The 20,018-nt window shown below is 39.6% G+C and overlaps 1 long non-coding RNA gene across 2 annotated transcripts in view; it reads left to right on the top strand.

Moving 5' to 3' along the window:
- LOC121101749 overlaps nucleotides 1–20,018 on the top strand; it is a 48,127-nt gene that overhangs the window by 10,599 nt on the left and 17,510 nt on the right. The window contains exon 3 of one of the 2 annotated variants that reach the window (XR_005833787.1): nucleotides 17,997–18,097. This is a non-coding gene — a long non-coding RNA (uncharacterized LOC121101749). Of the gene's footprint in view, nucleotides 1–1,612; nucleotides 1,859–17,996; nucleotides 18,098–20,018 lie in introns of those variants that run through there. The other variant, XR_005833786.1, reaches the window with a different exon arrangement.

Genomic DNA, 20,018 nt, shown 5'->3' with positions numbered 1-20,018 from the left:
AGAGAGCGAAGAGGAGGGAGGGAAAGCAGGAGAAGAGAGAAGAATCCTCCACTAACATCTTTATCAAACAATTACTCATCCTTGGGAAATGTGGTTTAGGTTTTTTGATAGTGTAAAGTTTAAACAAAAGAATAATTATTATACTAGTTACAGAAATCAAGCTGTCTTGGGGGAAAACTTTTTGATAAATGAAAAGTATTTCATCTCCTTGTGTACAGAGTGCTATAAAATGATTTCCCCTGGGAGAATGAGTCCACTTTTAATGAAAATAAAACACATGCTATGTGGCCATACACAGTGTTTTCAGACCTGCCCCCAGTCATCAGAAAATCACTAATCATATGCAACTTGCCAGTGTTGGCATGATATATGACATTTTTTTTTTTTTGCTAAAGCAAGTAAATGCCACCAAATATGTGACTGTCAGAGAGATTCCTTATTTTGCAAAATCCCTGACACTCAGAAACTTAATTTTTTCTTGAAAGTGTTAGTCGATAATAATTTTTCTTGAACATCCTAAAATAGAAGTTGGCATAGACATGATGGAACAGGCATCCATGTGGAAATAAGATAATCCAAATTAAGACTATTTTAACTAATTAATAAATTAACTCATATATCAAAAAAACCCTTAAAAGTATAATTTATTTCAAGACAGCTAGCTCTGAATCCAAATTTTCCTCTATACTCTCTGTTCTGCCTTTAGGGTGAGGTTTCAACAAACACAGTCCTTAGCTGGTAAGCGCAAACTCTCTCTGTTCTTGGTTGAACGATAACCCTTCTCAGAATGCAAAGATACAAAGGTCAAGTTTACTGGGTACAATGATTCATATCATGTCATAAAAAAAAACCTCTTTATCATCTTATTTCATATTATGCAAATCGTGTATACAAAAACACCAGAAAATATTTTGGTTTAAAATATTTGTGGCAAAAAAGCTCAGGCACTTTCTTGCATTGATTGACTCACGGTTATAAGGGTTGGGGAAGGGGTGGCTTTGAGAACTCTAGGGAGCCACCTCTTGGGTGCATTCGGCAGCTTACACCCATAGGTAAGAGTAGTCAGCGCCATGTTTCTATGCATTAGTCATATATTTGGCAGCCTTTCAGGGAGCCCAGCTCTGTGTTCATGCAGTTCACAGTGCCAGCTCCGTGGCTTAGTAGGTGTGTGACACTGAGAAATAACTGCACCTCTTCGAACTTCAATAGTAAGTATTAAATAAGACAATGTATGACATACACAGAGCTCATTTTCTGGTCCATAGTAGGCATTCAGTATAGTAGGTGGTAGTATAGTATAATAATAGTAATAATAATTGCTATTATTTTTAATAAGCCCTAACCCAAGAGGAAAATTGTTACTTAACGGGGCCCTATCAGAGTGCACAGTGTCAAATATAAGGACTGTCAACCAACGAACTCAGACATTTGCAGTCATGTTCAAATTATAGAATAAAGAAACATTCCTACAAGCTAACTAAGATTAAGGATCACATTTTCCCTTAAGAAAGGCAGAAATAAATTGGACTTTTCTGACTATCCCAGTTTAAAGACTATAAGCCTTATTAAGCACACAGTAAATAATGGCTTTTCATTAATTTGATTTATTTAGATGTAAAGAAACTGGAGAGATGCACATCCTGAACCTATTATAAATCCCAAACTTCTGAACTGCAGAGAGAATGGAGCAAGCATATAGTCCGTACTCCAGAAGCAGAAATCAATGTTTTAAGGGTTGAAACAATTTCACTAACACATGGAAAGGATTTTTTCCAGATACCCTGCAAAGATTTGAAAATAAAGATTAATAATAGAAATACAAGACAACCCTAAGGTGAACTTGGTAGGTAAACCAAGATTGGAGAGGTCAGAGAGTTATTTCCTTATGACTTGATTCTTCACCTAGCTCAGTCCCTGAGTGATCTCCAGATCTTACAGTAGTGACTGGTAGCAGCTGGGGTGGTTATCAAGTTTTTCACCGGATAAACACTTATCGAGTATCTATTATATAGTCAGACGCTATGCCAGACTGTAGAGACACGAAGATGACTAAGGTGATTCTACTGTAGCTACCTTAGAATTCAGTAGCATCTAGTGGCTCTAGAACCATGTGGATGAGGAGAAACTCTCCAGCACAGCAACAGGAGTTACTGTAGAGCTGCCAGAACACATGGTGCCATGTCCACCTGCAGAAGGGGCCATCCAGTCTACCCTACAGAGAGAAAAGATTACACTGAAATTGTAACACTCAAACCAGTGGCTTTGAAATAGCTGCCTGGGACAATCTGGTCACAAGTGGCTGGCTGGAAGCTGTCTTTGTATAGCACTTCAAATAAGATTAATAAAATGTCAGTTCACAAGAGAAAAAAACATGGAGGAGACGTGACATATATGGGGGTGTGGGGGCAAAGTCACTCCAAGTCTCTCTCCCCATCTCAGCGACACCACTAATTTCAACTAAGTACTTAAAGATGAACAGAGATTTGCAAGATTGAAATAATGAGCAAGGCCAGCCCTGGCAGAAAAACAAGATAGAAAAAACGAACTGGGGGAATTACAATAGTTTAATTTGGTGAGAAGAACTGCGCCTCATTCTTGCAATAAATTAGAATCTCTTGATGGCTTTTTAAAAAAAATACCAATGTACAAGTTTCACCTGAACTCAATTAAATCACAGGATCTGGGCATGGGGTCTTGGCATTGGTCTTTGTTAAAAGCTTATAAGATGATTCTGAAGTATAGCCAGACTCCAGAACTATTGCTCTAACATAATGCATGTGGGGAAGGGGGGGAAGGGACGCAGAGGCAGCAAAAAGTGATGCTGGAGATGGGTATGCCCCTTTCAGATTATGAAAATTAGGTCTCATCTCAAAAGCAAAGGAGACAACTCTTCACTAATTTTTAAATGGGAGGTGGTATGGTAGGATAGACATTATGTCATTTTGGAAGAAGTGCAAAGATTGAATTGAGTAGGAACTAGGTAGAAAGCAAGGAGACCAGAGGTTATTGATTCGAGTCAAGGGATGATACATGCTGAAGCGGCAGTGTGAGTGCAGAGAAGGGATGGATTTGAGAGATATTTAGGAGCCCAGAACCCATGTGCCTGATCATATAAAATATCACAGTAAATAAAACATTACTGGTTGAAGAATGCACTTTGAAAAACTGCAAACTGAAATGAGTCCTTTTTTCATCACCTATGTAATTAACCACTTTCACCTCTCCTTTTAAATCTGAACGACATTTTCTTTTTTTCTAATAGCACATCCTTCTTTAGAGTTGGTAGGCTTGGTAAAACAATTTAAGAAAAGCATCTTAGGAGTATGAATCAAGAGTCTAAAGAAACAACATTGTTTTATTAATTTATATCATTGCTGGTAATCTATCTTAAGGAACAAGTATAAAAACACAACAACTTTTAATAAAGGATATTTAATTCACAGTAACACTCACTGTATTCAAGATATTATTTATAATAGTGAAAAAAATCAGAAACAGAAGTACCTGTTATTTGTGCATTAATGAATTAATTAATAATGCACAAAATGGCATATTTTTATATTATAATAATTAGAGGTTCTGAAATAAGTTTTTACTGCCTGTTGCCTGTGTGACCGTGGGAAATTACTAACTTCCCTAATATTTCCTTACATGATCTGTAAGAGAAGGATAGTAATACCTATTGTAGAGGCTTGGCCTGAGCATCAACTGGGGAAAAATGAAAAGTAAAACTGCTAACATTTACTGAGTGCTTACAATAATCCAGGCACTCTTCCAACTATTAATATTTTACATATATTTTTAAATTAATCTTCATAAAACCATGGTAAAATCCTCATTTTAAAGATGAGGAATCTGATGTACAGAGGGTTGAGCAAGGTCACACAACTGAAAAATGTAGGAGTGTGGATGCTTAGCAGACAGACTCCAAAAGCCTGGCCTGTAACTGCTGGGTGTCTGACATCTGGGAGGACTCAATAAACACAGATGATTATTGCTATTATTATTAATTTCAAAGATCATAAAAAAAAATACATGAGAATAAAGAGTGCTTGTCTTTGGATGGTGAGCCTATAGATAATACTTTTATTCTTCTATTCTCCTGTGTTATTTTTAATTTTTCAATTATTAACTCTCAACTTTATGGTGCAAAAAAATAAAACAAGCTAAAACACAAGAATCTGAGTTCTACTCCTGCTTCCACCACTGTTGAAAGTAATTTTATGGAATTGTTCACTTCATGGGTTCTTCAATATTCTTAAATATAAAATAAGGATGATATTTAACACTGACTTTTAATATTTTAAACAATGGAGTTCTTTAAGAAAATACATTTTATTTTTTATCTTATTTTTTTTTTAAGATTTTATTTGTATATTTGAGAGAGAGCACGAGCAGGGGGTGGGCAGAGGGAGAGGGACAAGCAGACTCCCTGCTGAGCAGGGAGCCCAATGTGGGGCTCAATCCCAGGACCCTGAGATCATGACCTGAGCTGAAGGCAGATCAGGTGCCACTCAGGTGCCTCAAGAAAATACACTTTAGAAGCCTAGTAAACAGAGGCGCCTGGGTGGCACAGCGGTTAAGCGTCTGCCTTCGGCTCAGGGCGTGATCCCGGTGTTATGGGATGGAGCCCCACATCAGGCTCCTCCGCCATGAGCCTGCTTCTTCCTCTCCCACTCCCCCTGCTTGTGTTCCCTCTCTCTCTGGCTGTCTCTATCTCTGTCGAATAAATAAATAAAATCTTTAAAAAAAAAAAAAGAAGCCTAGTAAACAAACCAACATATATCTTCTCTGGTTGTAGTAGGGAGGTGTAGGAGACTTAAAGAGGGGACAGAGTGGGGCGGCCTGGACTATCTTACTCCCACAACACACACACACACACACACACACACACACATGCACGCACATGCACACACTCAAGGGAGGTTCAGTTATGCTGCAGTAGCAAACAATCTCAAATTCTCAGTCACTTGAGTCAACAAGGATTTCTTGCCCGAGCTGTATGTCTAAGATACATAAGTGGGGGTGATGAGGTGTGGAAAAATGGACGTGGTGGATTAAGCTCCGCAGGGTCACTCAGGGATCCAAGTTAAAGGAGACTCTTTGATCTCATGGCTTTACCTCCAAAAGTTCATGGACTTCTTGGTTGTGAGGACAGGGAAGGAAAGGGACTAGATAATTGCATAGTCTTTATTGTCCTTTACCAGGAAGTGGGATGTGTCCTCCTATTTCCATGGCCAGTACTGGTCACATTGCCCAGCCAACAGTGAGAGGACTGTGAAGTACAGTCTTGCTTGTGCCTGGAAGAGGAGGAGAAGCAGTTACTGAAGAGATCCAGCAATTTCCTCCGCATGTATCAAGGAGACCCAAAAGGATCCTCAGAGCACAGTCTTACCCCATCCCTCAATGAGATGTTTAATCCCATCCTTCCCACTTGAGCAGTCTGTGAGTTTTTGAGGTCTGCAAAGACTTTCAATAGCTGCCCCTTTTATAACCCTGATATGAAATGGGGACATGAATCTACGTTACATTGCCTCATCGACCCTTGCTGTCCTTACATTCTTAGGTATGTACAGATGTCCATTTTCATTTTTCATTGTGAGCACTTGGAACCAATAATGTGGTTCTGCACTTTGCTTTTCAGTCAATGTCACCTTCCAAATGAAAAGGATTTGATAAGAACAAGGAAGTTCAATTCTTCAATTCTTAAATCTCAGAAGGTCACAGTACAGCCAGGGTTACTGTTGACTCTAGTTTATAGCCAATTATACATGTTACCAAGAATCTACAGAGTGAACACTACCAGGGTTCTCCAAAAGGTCTAAGTGTCTGAAGGCTTTCTACCACTGCGGCTTATTCATGAAAACATGTGGTCGACTCAGTACATTTTTGACCTGTCTATTCATTCATGAATGAGAAAATGGACTTACCTAATTTTCTTCCCAATTATGTGTTTTCTAATTTTCAGTCACATGATTACACCTTTAAGAGTGTAAATTCCTATTTTAAATATCTTGGAAACTACAGTTTTTATTATTTCTTGCTATTCCATACATTTGATCTCAATGTCTATGCTTTTCTTCAAATCCCCTCTAATAGATTTATGTTTTGAATGAAATGAAATATAACTACATGCAGATATAGAGAGTGAGAGATGTGGCCTCAAACAGGAGCATGATTCTCCTTTTACAAATACAGGATAGCAAAATATATATTGATTCCCTCTGGGCAGGAACTGTATTTGTCTTGCTTGCTAGAATAGACCCTATGGTGAGTACTCAGTAAATATTTGCAAATTATTTAAGCAATTGCCTAGGAAAATATAGAGCTGGAAAAAATTCCTTTTAATTACATTTCTATAAAACTCGACCATCAAAGATAAATTATGATTAAGAGCCTGGAATGAGTCAAACTGCTTTGATTCAAATTCCAACTCCACCATTAAACATCTCTGATTTCAAGCCTTAAGTTTACATTTTCTATGCTTTGGTTTTTCTTGCCTTTGAAATGGGGAAAACAGTGACCCTAACTCATAGAGTTATCATGAGTATTAGGTTAGGGTTATAACGAGGATCAGGACTGAGGGGTGCAAGTACTCACTAAGTAAGCATGAGGCCCCTGTTTACTACTCTTACTACCACTAAGATGACAGTGACTTCCACTGCTGCTGTTTTCCCTGGTTGCAGTTTCTTTGCTTATGAAACAATGTGTCTGGATAATGAGTAGCTTTCGAACACTTTCAGTATACCTATTATGGTTCCAGTAGAGAAGCAAATGTCTCTGAGTGATGTGGAGTAAGGGACTTATTTTAGGTATTATGCCATATACCAAGATGCGAGCTGTGAGGCAGTCTATGCAAGGCTGTTGCATCCACGTCTGGCTGTGGGCCTGAAATGGCTATAGGTCAGCAGAATCGGCATCTGGGAAGAATCCTAACCATGAAGCAGGGAGAGCATGAACTGACAGATGCTCAAGGACAACAGAAACCCATGAGGTCAAATTGTAATTCACCTCTTCGTCTTGCCACTTCCAACTGTGATGATGCTGATGACCTGTAGAAGAAGCTCCCCCCTTCACCATCGCAGAGTTGCATCATGACTGGCCGAGGGCATGGGAAAGCTGAAGGAGTGGTGGGACCCCTTGTTGTCTCGTGTGAATAAGGTAATCTGGCAGATCAGTGACCTTGTATATGTGTTGGCCCTTCCACTGAACTTCAGAGTATGATGATACTTCTCCATTTGCCTGCCAGGTCTACGGCCAACTTCTCTTGTGGCCAGCCCGAATCTGGAACTAGACGGGGGAGAACTACTAGAAAATATAGTTCTAGTTAGGCTATGTTGACACAGTACAAAGCCACTACCTTTAGTAACAGTTAAAGTACAGTAAGTTAAAGCACTATAAATCCTCATATAGGACCTACAATATCAGAAAATAAAAAGCAAAACTACTCTAGCTGACAGGGGCAAAAGCCAAGGAGCCTAAATCCTTTGGCTTCTTCTTTATATCTCCCTCATAAGCTATGCCCTCCCCAGAACTCATCACAGTTTGAAAGCTATCTTTAGTTGAGCTCTCTTTCTCTGGAAAATGCGGAACAGTGTGTAAAATATATTGGATACGTCCTATCATATCATAGAGCTATGATGTCAATTACGTGTGAGGCTGCTAAGTAACATAAAATTGGTTTTCTAGTCAAGATAATACAAATTATTAAAATCAACTCTAGATTCCATCATTTTTTAATTTTAATTTTAATCCAACAGACCACTCTGAATAACCATGTAGACAACAATGTCCTAATAGTGACTATGTCGAAGTTTAAGTCCAATGGTGGGGAATAAGGAAGGAGAATATGGATGCTCCCTCAATCAATCCGATCAACTTGTGACCACAGGATTTCAGTCCATTTAATCTGGGATTTATATTTGCACAATATGTTGTCCTTTTTTTTTTTTTTTTTTTTACTATCATGGTCTTGATGGTAAAGATAGGTTGTTTTCCTAATAATTTTTAAACTTAAAAAGAATATTCAAAATATGAAATGATAGTTCCCATGAATCAAAATGTTTAGAATGAAACATTTTCATAGGGCACACATTCAGGATGCATTGTGTGTGTGCGTGCGTGCGTGTGTGTGTGTGTGTGTGTGTACATTTTAGTAGCCATCTAGGATTTAGAGGTAACAATCTCTGGGGCCAGCAAACTTTTTCTATAATGAGCCAGATAATGAATATTTTCAGCAATGTGGGCCATATGATTTCTGTCCCAAGTACTCAGTTCTGCTATTATAGTGCAAAAGAAGCCATAGATTATACACAAATGAATGGGGGTAACTATGTTCCAATAAAACTTTACTTTTAAACACCAAAATATAAATTTCAGATAATTTTCACATGTTATGAAATATTATTCTTTAAAATCGTTTTCAACCATTTAAAAATACAAATGTCATTCTTAGATCACAAGATGTACAAAAAGATCCACAGGCTGGATTTGGCTCATAGGCCATAATTTTTTTACCAACCCCTGACCTATTTCAATGGAAATCATTAGCCAATTAAGAAAACTAAAACATTTTATCCAAAAACTGCAAATATTTAACTAAATTTTCTCATGTAAAAATAGATTTAAGAAACTTGAGATTTTTAAATATCCAACTAACCTTCTATCATTAAAACAAATGACTGAAAACTGAAATCCATTTGCATACTCAAAATTGCTATGTTTCATTTCCATGGTTGAACCAAAATAGTATATATGCTTCACGTGCATGTTGCTGGGCTGAAAAATCTATTATTTTATTAAATAAGAAAAATAAATTTTTGTATTTGAGTTTGTTTTTTAAATCAATGCAGGCCTTTAACAAAGTTAAGATTACTTCTTGGCTGCATAGGAGCATGTCAAGAATAATTAAATAATCTCTTGTCACATCATCACAGTTAGTTGTTGAGTATCTTGCTTTTTCTATCTTATGGAAAAAATGAAAACCTAAGCATTCTGCCAATATATTTCTTTCCCTAGTGCTTCAAAAGTTTACAAAGCCATCAGTTGCCATAGAAGCAAAGGAATATAAGTTGTAATGCATAAAATATGTCCAAACATGGTATGGATTATCAGATCAATCTAGTGTGTATGAAAGACCTTCACAACCCTGCCAGTTGATTATGGGTTTTGTGTCCCACGAGGGATAAGCTTGGTATTCCATGAGGAAATATCATATTACAGTGTTGATTCCATTGTGTTTATCTTCAGCAAGTGTTCTGGGCAATGTTATCAGAGACAATTTTTTAAAAAGGGTTTCAGTCTCTTAGCAAGAATCAGACTAAAAATAAGATTTAAATTTTCTCTAAAACGAATCTAGAATACAATTTAATATATATTTCCAGGGAGGAATAAAACTCTCTATTAAGTTCATGTTAAATCTCCTTTGTCTATAGCCATGCATTCTAAAATTATGTGTTTTATGCTAATTGAATAATAATAATATATAATGTGAAGAGAACATTTCATCCAAATAATTCAATTATTAGTATAGAAGACTATAATCCAAAATAGTCACATTATTTTATTTTATTTCACCAAAACTCAGGTATACCTAAGTTGTTTTTATTTATTTATTTTCTGGAACTCATCTTTTTTGGTTCTTTAGTATTTTCTTATTGAAATATTTTTATATTTATGAAAGTAAATTGGTTACTAAAAATAAATATTTACTATTTTACACTTCTGGTTTTCACTGGAAACAAGCTACCTAAGTATGGGTCTTCATCAAATAATAGATAGAGAAAGGAATGAAAGGCCATAGGTTTTAAAGTAATGCATCAGGAAGTCAAAATATTTAGAGGGATTTAAATTTGAGATAAAGTGAATAAAGCTATATTGACGAAATATGGTATTTCAACCTACTCATTGGACTCTTCAACCTATTCATTAAAAGTGAAGTAGAAGTGAGGAAGTGGTCAATAAAATACAACTTTTAAATTCCCTCCCAATCCTTTGTTGTTATTCAATAAGTGCTTTTTATAAGGATGAATATATGATAAATAAAAGTGTAGATGTTTTCACTGTAAAATGTGACATGCATTCATCAGAAATTCTACAGAAACAAGAAGAAAAGGAGTATGAAAATTCTTTCAAAAAGATACCTTATACCAGGAGTGAGAAGTTACATAATTGCAAGTATAGTCCCAAAATAAATTTTGTTCATCACCCCATACCTAAATATATCTATGACACCTCACTCCTAATCACTCCTAATGGATAAGTAATAATTACTTATCAATTGCAATCTTTCTTTCTACAGAGGATTATAAAATGACTACTTCTTTCTCCTCCACGGAAAACTTGATCACCCGCATGAACGTTTTCATTTTAACACTTTTAGAGGTCCTCTAAAAGTATCATTGTATCATTGGTCCTCTCTGAACTTCGTCTCTTCATCTGTAAAATGAAGATAAGCACATCTACATTGGCATACTGGAGAGAATGAAGTGAGACTACATACATGAAAATATTTTTTAAATTAGAAAGTACACAGGATAAATCATCTATTATTTTTATGATCTCTTATAAATATACTATTTTGAGTTTCCTTCACTACTCACCCACACCCCACCACCACTATAATGGCATGATTAAAATAAGTGAATGATGGGGAAATTCAAACCCTCTTAATGTATTGCATCAACAATCTTTGGCATATGTTTTTACCCATTTTGGTAAAACCAACCAGGGGATCTGGGACTTCATCTAGAGTGAAGTAGTGATGAAAAGTCAAGGCAGGCAAGAAGAACCCTCTTGAGGGACACCTGAGTGCCTCAGTTGGTTGGGCAATGGACTCTTGATTTCGGCTTAGGTAATGATCTTGGGATTGAGGGATCAGCTATGTTGGGCTCTGTGCTCAGTGGGGAATCTTCCTGAGATTCTCTCCCTCTCCCTCTCCCTCTACTCTTCCCCTCCCCACCCCTGTGCACACATTCTCTCTCTCTAAAACAAATTAATATCTTTTTTTTTTAAAAGAAACCTCTTGAGTACATAATGTGCCAGGCATTTTGCTAGAAATGTTCACATTTTTTTCAATCTTTAGGGAAACACACATATACCAATATTATGCCCATTTTGAAGGGGGCAAAGGGAGGCTCAAGTTCAGGATTCATGGTAGAGGCTACTGTTATCAGTTCTTCCTCTCCAGCATGCTGGATAAAGATATATTTTTTGAACCTCTTAATTAACACCTACAAAAAATAAGTCCCTCTGTTGATAACTTCCTGTCTAAGTGGAGGAATCAGACACAATGCCATGTGTGGTTGTGAACAAAATCTGTTGAGCGTCCGTTAAACAGGACTTTCTTGGCAGTAAAGGAGCTGTGAAAGAATGGCTACACAGGTGACTGAGCGACTAACAAAAGGTGGCAAATATCGTTTTAAATAACATGGACCATCACCCAGAAGTTAATTCCTTCTCAAATCCTTTTCTTGAGGACACTGTCCCCTGACCCTAGCCTTGCTCATACGTACAACAAAAGTTCCCCTTTTTGCTCCACATTCTGCAGTCACTTATCTTTCATCTCCAGTGGAATGAGTTATTTTTCAAAACAACATAGTCACTGTAATAAAACGGCCATGTGGTTAGGTTAGCACAGAGCATTTTTGTGCAGAATAGACCTACTTTGTTCGTATTATGTAACCAACATTCATTACTGAAGCCTGAAGTTTACATTTTAAATATCTAAGCAAAAAATGTCAGAAAGGGGTTCCTTTATCTTTCTGTCCTTATTGTTAAACTGCCCGTATTCCTTTCTAATTGAAAAATGAGCAGGCTCAGGGGTAGAACGCGCTTTCTTTTCCTGATTCCTTTCATTATAGAAAGAGTTTGCTTCTTCAAGAGCACAGGCTTTGAACTCAGATCTGCAATGGCTACTCAGTATCTCGGTATGATCTTAGGAAGGAAGCTTAAACTTAAAAACCCTAATTTCCTCGTGGAAGTAATGGCAATAACCTCAGCTGACTTGGCTGCTGGGCCGAGCGAATGGGACGCCTGTGTGAGAAAGTGCTCTTTAAACGGTAACGTCCTGACTTTTGTCACTCTTTCAGCCATAATTTGTTCTCATTCAGCCATTTGTTTATGGAACAAGAACTATTTCCAGAGGGCCCTAGTATGTGGCAGGTGTGCTATCTGCAGTGAAGGACAGCATCTATTAATACTTGTCCACAATTAGAAAAAGATAAAGTGATCAGTGTCTTTAAATTCTAGCCCATTTTTTAAGGGAAAGGCAACTGTGAGCTGGAAAATTAGCAAAGAATACAAAAAAAAAGAGGTCTTTATATTGACATGATGAAGAATGTGAATATATGTTATGGTATGAAAGAAGACGAAAGTTTTGACAGCAAACAGCATGAGATATGCTTGAGGAACATGCGATTCGTCTGTCATGGTTCTGGTGATACCCAATGGGGCCTAGAGAGGGCCTTGAAAATCCAGCTAAGGAATATAGATTTTATTGTGGTAGGAATTAGAGAGTCTGACGATTTTGGATGTAATAATGATATGATCAGAAACAGAACTTCCAGAATGACGGTATAAAGGAGCTCAGAGAATACTTCCCCAGTGAAGTAACCATTTAAATTAGGAAAATTATAAAAATTATAAATAATAATTTAAAAGCAACCACTTGTCTTTGAAAATTTCAAATGAGGAAGTATTTATTCAAGAAAATCTACTAGCTCTTATTAAGAACAGTAAGAGTCTATGGCATCTTAATCACAACCTAGTCCCACCCCTTTCCCTGATCAGTGTAACAGGAGCTCTACTCCAGGCAGGTGAGGCCGAGAAGTTGGGTGAAACTATGGAGCAATTTATGCCTGATGGCATTCTCAAAAAACAATAGAGCAATCACCTAGAAATTAGTGGAAGCTAACATTTGGAGGTTACGTTGGGGACCCTTAAAAACTGCCCTCAGTTCCATAATTCACTAGGACAACTCAACAGACTCAGCATACAGTTGTACTGGAGGCTATGATTTATAGTTCAGTGCAAGGTGATGAATTAAAGTCAGCAAAAAAAAAAAAAAAGGTGAACGAGGTGAGGTGCAGAGGAAAGCAGGTGCAAGTTTCCACGAGTCTTTTCCCAGTGGAGTCACACAGGATCCATAATTCCTCTAGCTGCATGCTGTGATGACACATGTGGAAAGATATTTAGCAGGGAAGCTCATCAGAGACTCAGGTTTTTACTGGAGACTGGTCACCTAGGCACTCTGCCTAGCATGGACGATAATTTCAGAATCCCAAAAGGAAAGCAGGAGTTCAGCTTAAACCACATTCTTTGTGCAAACAGTTTAGCCACAGTGAACGACTATTACCAGTCCTAGTAATGGTGGAAACCCTCCCTTAAATCCAAGTTCCTAGAGATGAATTACATCACAATCAAGTTGTTAAAAAGAATAATGACGTAATCAAAGTTGAACTTCTGAAAGTTTAATGCCCACTTAATGTAGGGGGACTAGAGTGGAGAAACACAACACAGAAGAGAGAGGGGATTTCTGTATTAGTCCAATCGAGAAGCATCAAGGAGCTGAAGGACAGAGGAAGAGAATCCCCACTCAGGGAGCAGTGATTGTGCATACATCACGCTTGACATGTCCAAAAGCTTTATTCACCATCTTCTTTCCCATCACTCCTCTTCACATATCCTGTACTGCAGCTTAACTCAATACACCCTCAGTAAGGTGGTAGTAGTAGAAATGGGAAAGAAGATCGTGATGAAAAATGTGCAGCTACAGTTATACTTTTACCATTTCCTATACACAGACTGTACTTAATTATTCAACAAGTTAAAAAAAAAACCATCACCAAGTATGAAACAGGATAGGCTAGATTATGCTACTGCAGTAGTATTCAAACTGTAGTTTGCATCAGAATATTCTGGAGAGGTTTTAGTATATAGATTGCTGCCTGCCCTCCAAGATTTGGACAGAGTATTCTGGAGTGGGACTTGAAAGTTTGTATTTCTAATAAGTTCCTTGATGAAGCTGATGCTCTTGGTCCAGGGACCACACTCTGAAAATACCTGTGCCATTTTAACAAACATTCCTCCAAATCCCTGTGGCTTATCACGCCAAAGGATGATTTGTCACACATGCTACCTGTCCATCACAGGCCAGCTGACATGGGGAAGAGGTGTGGGAGAGTCTCTGCTCCACATAGTCACTCAACAATACAGGCTGGGCTCATTTCTTTTTTTTTTTTTTTTTAAGATTTTATTTATTTATTTGACAGAGAGAGACAGCGAGAGAGGGGACATAAGCAAGGGGAGTGGGAGAGGGAGAAGCAGGCTTCCCGCTGAGCAGGGAGCCCGATGCGGGGCTCGATCCCAGGACCCTGGGATCATGACCTGAACCGAAGGCAGACGCTTAATGGCTGAGACACCCAGGCGCCCCAATGAGCTCCATATTTCTGCCCCACCTACAACCCAGCATAACATGGTTGACAAGTAGAAGAGAGCCATAAAATCTCATAGCCACTTTTTTGTGTTTGGCCTAGAAGTGAGACCCATCAGGTCTGCTCAGGCTCCATTAGCCAGAACTAGTCATATGACACTCAGAAGTTAGTTTGCCAGAATGAAAAGGAAACTGGATATTAGTGAGATAGCACTTCACACGTAGTAGGATGGCTATTCTTAAACAAACAAAACCCAGAAAATAACCAGTGTTTCTGAAGATATAGAGAAATTGGAACCCTTGTATGTCACTGATGAGGATGTAAAATTGTACATCTGCTATTGAAAACAGTTGGCAGTTCCTCAAAAAACTATGAACTAGCTATTCCAAGAATTAAAAAAGGGGACTCCAGCAGAAACGTGTGCATCAATGTTCACTGAGGCATTATTCACAATAGTCAAAGAAGTGGCCAGAACATTCCAAGGGGCCATCAACAGATGAATGGATAGACGAAATGCAGTATAGCCATACAATGGAATATTATTCAGTCATAGAAAAAATGAAGTTCTGCTACATTGTGGATGAACTTTGAAAATGTTATGCTGGCTGAAATAAGCCGGACACCAACAGACACAAAAGTATTCCACCTCCGTGAACTCTCTAGAAGGTCAATTTCATTGAGCAGAAGTATATTAGAAGTTACAGGGATGCCTGGGTGGCTTAGTCAGTTAAGTGTCTGACTTTGGCTCAGGTCATGATTCCAGGGTCCTGGGATCGAGTCCCACATGGGCTCCCCGTTCAGCGAGCAGCCTACTTCTCCCTGCTGCTCCCCTGCTTTTGCTCTCTCTCTCTGACAAACAAATAAATAGGACCTGAAAAAAAAAAAAAGAAGAAGAAGAAGTTACAGAAGGAGTAATAGGGAATTACTGCAGAACAGGTATAGAGTATCTGGCATGATGAAACGTTTTAGAGATGATAGCGATGGCTGCACACATTGCCAAGGTAATTAGTGCACTGAACTGTGCACTTGAAAATGGCAAATTTTATGTTAGATATATTTTTACATATATAAATAAAAAAGAAATACTGATGTTATAGTGCTCGTGTATTATAATAAAAATATCAGTAATCTCATTTTAACATGAATATCAAAACTGTCTGGTATAATACGTATAAGAACATGGACCATACCCTCAAATAATAGGAGAGATTCTTTGTTTTCTCTTATTATTATTAATAAAACTATTTTGTTTTATGATTAATGATAATTTAGTGGTATCATCTATTATCTATAGCTTAAGTTTCTTTGAGAAATCCCAGATGGAGGTAGGTGGCCAGTCAACACAGTAAAATGGCTATAAGCACAGGTCTTGTAGCTGGAGTTGGCTGGATTCAAATCCCAACTCTGCCATTCATTACCTGAGTGACCTTGGGTAAGTCACTTAGCTCCCTGTGTCTCACTTTCCTCATTTTGAAATAGAGCTAATAATAGTACCTACCTCTTATGTTATTTTGGAAATTAAATAAATTAATACGAAGTCCATAAAACAGTGTCTGTTTCACAGTAAATGGTATGTCTGTTGATAAATAAAATAAAATTTCTCAGTGCAGTGGCCGGCTGATTTAATCTTTAACAGCCTCCTAATTCCCAAAGTAATGCTGATGCAGTAGCTACAGTGGTAATGTCCTACCCCTTTACCTGGAACAAATTTTACAGAGGTTATTACCCTTTAAAAGTCTTTGTATGTCTGTGATACAATGTAATCACGTTGGTCAGCAGAATAAAAATGAATTATGCTAAACCATCTGTCCATGAGAAGGACCCAAAGAAAACACAGTTTGTTCTAGCCCTTCTCACCTAGGTGGATGGAAAACAAAGCCCACAGCTCTCCTCTCTTAGCGAAGGGAGGAGTTGAATTGTAGTCCTCCCCAAAGGGTTCCGCGAGGTGGAAAGGGAAGTAGGAGTCTCTTGACATTGAAATCCCAGCAGTCCACCAAACCAAAGTCTGAGAGAGATTCCCAAGTCCAATTAGCCAAAAAGCTGTGGTGGGTGGAGGGGAGCCATAGACTCAAAAGCCAAAAAAAAAAAAAACGTGAACCTAAGAATAACACGTCAGCTGTTAACAGGAAGAGGTCTCGGTCAACTGCCTGTAATTTTACTGTTGTCTAAAACTTGCTTTTATGTGCAAGCCATAGCTATTGAACTAAGAGGCAGATGCGGTCATTCATTCATTCAACAAGCATTTACACATATTGTACCCTGCTCTGAACACCGCACTATGTGCGGAATGAGATGTGGAGCCTTCGGATACACTGATATATTGTTAAAAGGAAAAGACCCTTTGAGACATAGGAGGTACCCCAGGGAGCTCTAACATTATTGCTGTTGTTTTTAAAAGGAAGTGAAAAAGGATACTGAATATTTCTTGCATGATGTCCCAGCAAGGAAATTCTTACACCTAGCTTGAAAAAGAAAAAAAAAAAAAGGAAGATTAAATCAACTGTGGGAATAAAGCTCTTTTGACCCGGTGACTTATCGGAGCAGAAAGTCGCTTCCCTTGATGGTAGTTGAGATGCCTTGTTTGTACTCACTTGATCCCTGGACTCTTTTACCCTGCCCCCCAACTCCCACTCGCCTGAAAATAGTTAAAAGGCAAAGCAGTAAATCAGGAAGTCTCCAAACACAGCAGGGTTCAGTTGGCAAGTACAGGAGGGTGAGGGCTGAAGACTGGAGTCGTCTCATTTCATTTTCAAAGCTGAACCTTTAATGGCGGATGATCATTAATGACAGACAGCGCCGTGTCAAAGGGTTGTGTCGGGCTCCAGACCTTTCCGTGCTTTACATTCCTATGCTTAATCAAAGGTTAACCAAATCATTGCTGGTAGCAAACTGCAGCTTCGAGGTACTGTGGGTGGTCTGTCTCTGCCACTGAGGCAGGCATTGCCGATAGGAAAAAGAACAGGCTGATAGTCCCTACGTACGCATTCCTGGGTGTTTACCGCTTTGCGAAAACTGCGGCACGTGACTGGCTCATGCGCTATTGGGGCTGCAGAGGCCACGCCATTTTATCTCTAGTTGGGAACTGATTTGATTACTTGAATATTGATTATTGATTTATTAAACCATTTCTTTAATTTGTTTAGTCAAACACACACAAATGTGTCCGACATATTTATTACTATTTTTTTAAATTGCTCGTCTCCCGCCCAGGACTTACTCCAGCTGCTTCTCCAAGCTCCTGATGAGTTTAAGGAGCTCTGGCTAAGGTCTTTGCTGGGCCTCCAAAGACCGGAAGAGGAGACAGCTCGTGCGGGTGAGTTCTCGGCTGACGGCCGGGAGGACACCCTGGGCTGGCTTATTACAGTGTGCTGGTTCCGAAGGAATTTAGTGGCAACACTAAAGGAAGATAAAATTTTCCTAAATACGTAGCTGGAGGCTTTTTCGTGTTTATAGGTGGGGAGGCCGTCAGTAGTGGCTCTCAAACTTCAGAGTGCATGCCAGTCACCTGGCCGCCGGTTAGAAATGCAGATTGGGAATTGTTTAATCTGCCCCCTTATTTTACAGATGCAGAAATAATCGGGGCAGGGCAACAGAGGGGCCAAGCCTTGTGCCGAGGACACCAGTTGGTCCGCAGAACTGGGAGTGGTAGCTCAGAGACCGTGTGGGTAAGTACACAGAGACAAACGCAAGAAGTCTGTCCTTAACCTAGACAGACACATAAACGGAGCACCCAGTTCCTGTGCTGATGATGATCTTAGCAGGGTAAGACCAAGGCTTTGGGACTATAGGAGAGAGTAACTGCGGGCCGCAGCCAGGGGATGTTGAGGGTGGACTTGAAAAGTCGGGGTTTGTCACACCGAGGGACGTGATCACCAGCATTTACGGAAGAGTTTGGTGTGGTCAGGAGACTGAAAACTGTGCGTGTGTCTGCAGTACCCTTGCGCTCAGTCTCGGGGTTGGGTTGCAGGCCGGGGCTGACCATGGCAGAAGTCGGTTAGGAATAGACCTTAACGGGCCTCAGGTGGTGTTCTAAGGCGTCAGCACTGCCTCCTGCAGGCGAGTAGTACTCTGCTTTATCAGGCATGGCAATCCCCTGGCTGGCTCTTTAAAACAGATGGCTGGGTCCCCCTTACACAACTCCTGATTAAGCAGGCCTGGGCTGGGGTAGGAAGAATGCACATTTCTAACGAGTTCCCAGGGGATGCGCTGCTGCCGCTTAGGGGATCACACCGAAAACCACCGCTGCTGATCATAGCCAGGAGCGGTTTTAGAAAGTAAAGAACATAATAGCATTGAAATTGTGGGAAAAAAAGCCAAGGTGGGGTGGAGAAATTAGGGTATGCTGGTTTCAGGGAAATAAGAATCCACGTTGTCCATTTTTTGCCATTTACTCTGTACAGCGTTCTGTGCTAAGAGCTGAATTTCTAGCTTTCCTTTAACCTAGTTAGACTATACAGTTGCCAAGTCTTAAGCATAAGGCTTTGGTTTGAGTGTTAGAAGTGCGGCCAACAGCCTCTCGAGGATAAGAAGAGGTCCAGGCTGGTGGTCGGCGCTGGGACCGCAGCTAGCTGTCGGTGCAGAGGAACATTCCCACTGCAGTGAACGGAGTCTGGGCACAGCTGGCTCCTCATCAGCGGCAGTGTGGGAAGGGACACCTGCCCCCTTTCACCTCTTCTAGGCTCCACTGGTCCTGTAAACCAGGAGCCTTAGCAGCCTCGATCTGACCTCACCCTTCGAGGGTAAAGGCGAGTCACCTACTAGTAGCTTAAAATCTGAACCCCTCATCCCAGCTGTCCACGTTCTCCTACATCTAGACAACCTCAGTTCCACAACTTTTAAACATACCTCGCTTATGTTTGAGAGCCTAGTTATCTTACCAAACCGTAACTATGTCATTTTCGGTCCCATCTTCCTGCCATTTTTCACACCAATAATGCCTTTCTCCTTTCCTGTCTAGTCGAACCCTACCCATCCTTCAAATCCCGGCCCAGACTCCTCTTCCGTGGACCCTCCCTGTATGTCTCTGGCCTGCACTATCCTGCCGATTGTGCAGCTCTGGGACTGCGGTTGACTTGTAACTCACAGTTTAGTCCTCAGCTGTGCATATTTCTGACCCCTGGTCAATGTTTCTTTACCCGTCTTAGCTTCTCAGCCAGACTACCAAGTCCTCAGAGTCATCTTTGCTACCAGGAAATCAGCAAGGTGCTCTGCACGGAGTGGAGGAACACGATTGTCAAGGACTGATCCATAATGTTAATCCATAACGTCAGCACAAGCAAGTGCAACTAAAACCCAAATCAAGCACACATTTCAAGTGGCACCGTAAGGCGTTGTAGCAAGTTACCGAAAAAAAAAAAAAAGTCAAGTCACCTAAATGTACGTGGTGGACATTCTATTCGCCCAGCCTCACTGGGTGTGCTCTGTGGTAACATCACCATTATGTTTGCTTGTCTCCATTCTTGCAAGCATTTTTCTTCTTTTTGCTTTTAGATTTTTTTTTTTTTTTACTTTGCTAGTTTTAAGCTTCTGAATTACATACCCTCTAAGCATAGAGAGAGGCAGGATTAGTACAGATAGAGAATCTTG

This window comes from Ursus maritimus, unplaced genomic scaffold, assembly GCF_017311325.1.
Source record: "Ursus maritimus isolate PB19 unplaced genomic scaffold, ASM1731132v1 scaffold_9, whole genome shotgun sequence".
Taxonomy (NCBI): Eukaryota; Metazoa; Chordata; class Mammalia; order Carnivora; family Ursidae; genus Ursus; species Ursus maritimus.
The sequence above is the reverse complement of the archived record's forward strand: the minus strand, read 5'-3'. Positions and strand labels throughout refer to the sequence as shown.